The sequence below is a fragment of the Aegilops tauschii genome, chromosome 4 (genome assembly GCF_002575655.3).
Source record: "Aegilops tauschii subsp. strangulata cultivar AL8/78 chromosome 4, Aet v6.0, whole genome shotgun sequence".
NCBI lineage: Eukaryota > Viridiplantae > Streptophyta > Magnoliopsida > Poales > Poaceae > Aegilops > Aegilops tauschii.
Window position 1 is genome coordinate 124,093,644 of NC_053038.3, and position 6,089 is coordinate 124,099,732.

Sequence of the window (6,089 nt, forward strand, 5' to 3'; positions counted from 1 at the left end):
ACGCTAGGGTTATAAGGAAGGTTTGTATGTTGTTCGGAGTCCCGAATGAGATCCCGGACGTCACGAGGAGTTCCGGAATGGTCCGGAGGTAAAGATTTATATATGGGAAGTCACCATACGGTCACCGGAAATATTCGGGGGGTATACCGGTATTGTACCGGGACCACCGGAGGGGTTCCGGGGGTCCATCGGGAGGGTCCATCTGCCCCGGAGGGCCTTATGGGCTGTAGGTGGAAGGGAACCAGCCCTTAGTGGGCTGGGCGCCAAACCCCCTAGGGCCCATGCGCCTAGGGTTTTGGGGAAATCCTAAAGGGGGGCGCCTCCCCTTGCTTGCGGGGCAAGCCACCTCCCCCTTGGCCGCCGCCCCCCCTCTAGATCCCATCTAGAGGGGCCGGCCCCCTTCCCCCTTCTGCCTATAAATAGAGGGGTGAGGGGAGGGCTGCAGCACCACATCCAAGGCGCAGCCCCTCCCCTCCCCAACACCTCTCCTCCTCCGCGTGTGCTTGGCGAAGCCCTGCCGGAGAACTGTCACTCCACCACCACCACGCCGTCGTGCTGCTGTTGGAGCCTTCTTCCTCAACCTCTCCCTCCTCCTTGCTGGATCAAGGCGTGGGAGACGTCACCGCTCCGTACGTGTGTTGAACGCGGAGGTGCCGTCCGTTCGGCGCTTGGATCATCGGTGATTTGGATCACGACGAGTACGACTCCATCAACCCCGTTCTCTTGAACGCTTCCGCTCGCGATCTACAAGGGTATGTAGATGCACTCCTCCCCTCTCGTTGCTAGTAAACTCCATAGATTGATCTTGGTGATGCGTAGAAAATTTTAATTTCTGCTACGATCCCCAACAGCTGCTATTAAATATCTGATGGAAAATAAAGATGCTAAACCTAGACTTATTAGATGGGTTCTCTTGCTACAATAATTTGATTTGCATATTGTTGATAGAAAGGGAGCTGAGAACCCCGTCGCAGACAACTTGTCTAGGTTAGAAAATGTTCTTGATGACCCACTACCTATTGATGATAGCTTTCCTAATGAGAAATTAAATGTCATAAATGCCTCTCGTACTACTCCATGGTATGCTGATTATGCTAATTATATTGTTGCTAAATTTATACCACCTAGTTTCACATACCAGCAAAAGAAAAAGTTTTTCTATGATTTGAGACATTACTTTTGGGATGACCCATATCTTTATAAAGAAGGAGTGGATGGTGTTATTAGACGTTGTGTACCTGAGCATGAACAGGAACAAATCCTACGCAAGTGTCACTCCGAGGCTTATGGAGGGCACCACACTGGAGATAGAACTGCACATAAGGTATTGCAATCTGGTTTTTATTGGCCTACTCTCTTCAAGGATGCCCGTAAGTTTGTCTTATCTTGTGATGAATGCCAAAGAATTGGTAACATTAGTAGACGTCAAGAAGTGCCTATGAATTATTCACTTGTTATTGAACCATTTGATGTTTGGGGCTTTGATTATATGGGACCTTTTCCTGCCTCTAATGGATATACACATATTTTAGTTGCAGTTGATTACGTTACTAAGTGGGTAGAAGCTATTCCAACTAGTAGTGTTGATCATAACACTTCTATTAAAATGCTTAAAGAAGTTATTTTTCCGAGGTTTGGAGTCCCTAGATATTTAATGACCGGTGGTGGTTCACATTTTATTCATGGTGCTTTCCGTAAATGCTTGCTAAATATGATGTTAATCATAGAATTGCATCTCCTTATCACCCACAGTCTAGTGGTCAAGTAGAATTGAGTAATAGAGAGCTCAAATTAATTTTGCAAAAGACTATTAATAGATCTAGAAAGAATTGGTCCAAGAAACTTGATGATGCATTATGGGCCTACAGAACTGCATATAAAAATCCTATGGGTATGTCTCCGTATAAAATGGTTTATGGAAAAGCATGTCACTTACCTCTCGAACTAGAACATAAGGCATATTGGGCTATTAAAGAGCTCAACTATGATTTCAAGCTTGCCGGTGAGAAGAGGTTATTTGACATTAGCCACTTGATGAGTGGAGAACCCAAGCTTATGAAAATGCCAAGTTGTTTAAAGGAAAAGTTAAAAGATGGCATGACAAAAGGATACAAAAGCGTGCGTTTAATGTAGGTGATTATGTATTGCTATACAACTCTCGTTTAAGATTTTTTGCAGGAAAACTTCTCTCTAAATGGGAAGGCCCTTACGTTATTGAGGAGGTCTATCGTTCCGGTGCCATAAAAATTAACAACTTCGAAGGCACAAATCTGAAGGTGGTAAACGGTCAAAGAATCAAATATTATATCTCAGGTAATCCTATAAATGTTGAAACCAACATTATTGAAACCGTAACCCCGGAGGAATACATAAGGGACACTTTCCGGAACGTTTCAGACTCCGAAAAGGAATAGGTATGTGGTACGGTAAGCAAACCGACTCCAAAACAATTTTTATGGCAATATTTCTCCGTTTTGGAATATTTAGAAAAATAGAAAAATAAGAAGCAGTCCGGGAAGGACACGAGGGCTCCACGAGGGTGGAGGGCGCGCCCTACCCTACTGGGCGCGCCCCCCTACCTCGTGGAGCCCTCGTGTCCTCTCCGGACTCCGTTTTCTTGCACGATACGTATTTTGGTCGGTAAAAATTCATTATATAATCTCCCGAAGGTTTTGACTCCCGTATCACGCAAATATCCTCTGTTCCTGTTTCGAGCTATTTTTCTGACAGATCTAGATTATCATGACGTCTCCAAGTGCCCCCAAGGACAAGTTCTTCGAGAAGGTCATCAACCCTTACCTCACGGAGGTGCTGCGACACCCTCAAACCATTGAGTTGCGTGATGGGTTGCTGCAGATCCGCGATGTTGAGGGACCGAAGGGGACCGAAAGCATGGAGACAAGGCCCGAAGCAATGGAGCAACAAGTTTTCAAGTGCCAAGGGATGGTGGAACGTGGACTCAACTCCAACCACATGATGATCGCGGAGTTCACCAACAACCACAAGCTGGATGCTGACAACATCGGGGAGACCATCTTCAAGCTTCACGAGATGATCGAGCACCTTCAAGCCCAAATCTATGACCTGCCAAACCAAAACTGTGAGTATGAATATAGATTCAAAAGGATGAGTCTGGCTGCAGATTTGAGGATCCCGGAGACTCGATCATCCTTCTATGATGGTGAGCCTATGCCTTGGAAGATGGACGATAAGCCCGCATCATCAACAACACCGCCACCTTCTTCATCAGCAAAGGAGACATAATCACATGGGTATGGGCACTCCCCTTGGCAACTGCCAAGCTTAGGGGAGATGCCCCGGTATCGTATCACCATCACACTCCCATCTTTATCGTTTTTTTTCTTAGTTCGATCCCATTAGTGGTATCTTGATCTAGTAGAATAAAGTTTTGGTATGATCTAGTTTTGAGTTTTGCTTAATGATGTCTCTATGTAATCGAGTCCGTGAGCTATATAATAAAGATTAGTGTTGAGTCAAGGGCTTGATTATCTTGCCATGATCTTGAGTGAATAAAAGAAAAGAGAAAATAATAAAAAGAAACAAAGAGATCATATTGATCTTGTCGAGAGTAATGACTTCACATAGAAAGAGTATGATGATTAAAAATTGTTGAGAGTTGACAAGCATAGCTTTGATCATCGTTGCAATTAATAGGAAGTAATAAAGAAAGAGAGGTTTCACATCTAGATGTACTATCATAGACATCTTTTATGATTGGGAGCACTCATTAAAATATGACATGCTAAAGAGTTGATGTTGGACAAGGAAGACAACGTAATGGGTTATGTTTTCTTATATCTGAGATAAAGTATATTGTCATGGATCATCCAACATGTTGAGCTTGCCTTTCCCCCTCATGCCATTCTTAGCACCAAGTAGAGATACTACTTGTGCTTCCAAAAACCCTTAAACCAGTTTTGCCATGAGAGTCCACCATATCTACCTATGGATTGAGTAAGATCCTTCAAGTAAGTTGTCATCGGTGCAAGCAATAAAAATTGCTCTCTAAATATGTATGATTGATTGGTGTGGAGGAAATAAGCTTTATACGATCTTGTGATGTGGAAGAAATAAAAGCGACGGACTGCATAATAAAGATTCATATCACAAGGGGCAATATAAAGTGACGTTCTTTCGCATTAAGATTTTGTGCATCCAACCCTGAAAGCGCATGGCAACCTCTGCGTCCCTCTGCGAAGGGCCTATCTTTTATTATTATCTTCTACCTTATGCAAGAGTCATGGTGATCTTCACCTTTCCTTTTTACATTTTATCCTTTGGCAAGCACAGGGTGTTGGAAAGATCCTGATACATATATCTAATTGGATAGGGTTAGCATGAATTATTATTGTTGACATTACCCTTGAGGTAAAAGCTTGGGAGGCGAAACTATAAGCCCCTATCTTTCTCTGTGTCCGATTAAAACTCTGTAACCACAAGTATTGCGTGAGTGTTAGCAATTATGAAAGACTAAGTGATAGTTGAGTATGTGGACTTGCTATAAAGCTCTGACATAGACTCTTTCTGATGTTATGATAAATTGCAATTGCTTCAATGACTGAGATTATAGTTTGTTAGTTCTCAATAAAGTTTCTGATTCATACTTGGCATTGTGAATAGATTATTACTTGAGCATAAGAAATCATATGACAATATCCATTTATGTTGCTGTTATGAGAATAATCATGATGCCCTCATTTCTGTATTTTATTTTATCGACACCTCTACCTCTAAACATGTGGACGTATTTATCGTTATCAGCTTCCGCTTGAGGACAAGCGAGGTCTAAGCTTGGGGGAGTTGATACGTCCATTTTGCATCATGCTTTTATATCGATATTTATTGCATTATGGGCTGTTATTATACGTTATGTCACAATCCTTATGCCTATTCTCTCTTATTTTACAAGGTTTACATAAGGAGGGAGAATGCCGGCAGCTGGAATTCTGGGCTGGAAAAGGAGCAAATATTAGAGACATATTCTGCACAACTCCAAAAGTCCTGAAACTCCACGAAAGTTATTTTTGGAAATAATAAAAAATATTGAGCGGAAGAAGTACGTCAGAGGGGGTCCCGCCTGGCCACGAGGGTGGGGGCGTGCCCTACCCCCCAGGGCGCGCCCCCCTGCCTCGTGGGCCCCCTGTTGGCTCTCCGGTGGCCATCTTCTGCTGTATGAAGTCTTTCGTCAAGAAAAAAAACCATAAGCAACCTTTCGGGACGAGACTCCGCCGCCACGAGGCGGAACCTTGGCGGAACCAATCTAGGGCTCCGGCAGAGCTGTTCTGCCGGGGACACTTCCCTCCAGGAGGGGGAAATCATCGCCATCGTCATCACCAACGCTCCTCTCATCGGGAGAGGGCAATCTCCATCAACATCTTCACCAGCACCATCTCCTCTCAAAACCCTAGTTCATCTCTTGTATCCAATTCTTGTCTCCAAGTCCGGGATTGGTACTAGTAGGTTGCTAGTAGTGTTGATTACTCCTTGTAGTTGATGCTAGTTGGTTTATTTGGTGGAAGATCATATGTTCAGATCCTATATGCATATTAATACCCCTCTAATTATGAACATGAATATGCTTTGTGAGTAGTTACGTTTGTTCCTGAGGACATGGGATAAGTCTTGCTATTAGTAGTCATGTGAATTTGGTATTCGTTCGATATTTTGATGAGATGTATGTTGTCTAGCCTCTAGTGGTGTTATATGAACGTCGACTACATAACACTTCACCATTATTTGGGCCTAGAGGAAGGCATTGGGAAGTAATAAGTAGATGATGGGTTGCTACAGTGACAGAAGCTTAAACCCTAGTTTATCCGTTGCTTCGTAAGGGGCTGATTTGGATCCATATGTTTCATGCTATGGTTAGGTTTACCTTAATACTTTTGTTGTAGTTGCGGATGCTTGCAATAGAGGTTAATCATAAGTGGGATGCTTGTTCAAGTAAGAACAGCACCCAAGCACCGGTCCACCCACATATCAAATTATCAAAGTACCAAACGCGAATCATATGAACGTGATGAAAACTAGCTTGACGATAATTCCCATGTGTCCTCGGGAGCGCTTTT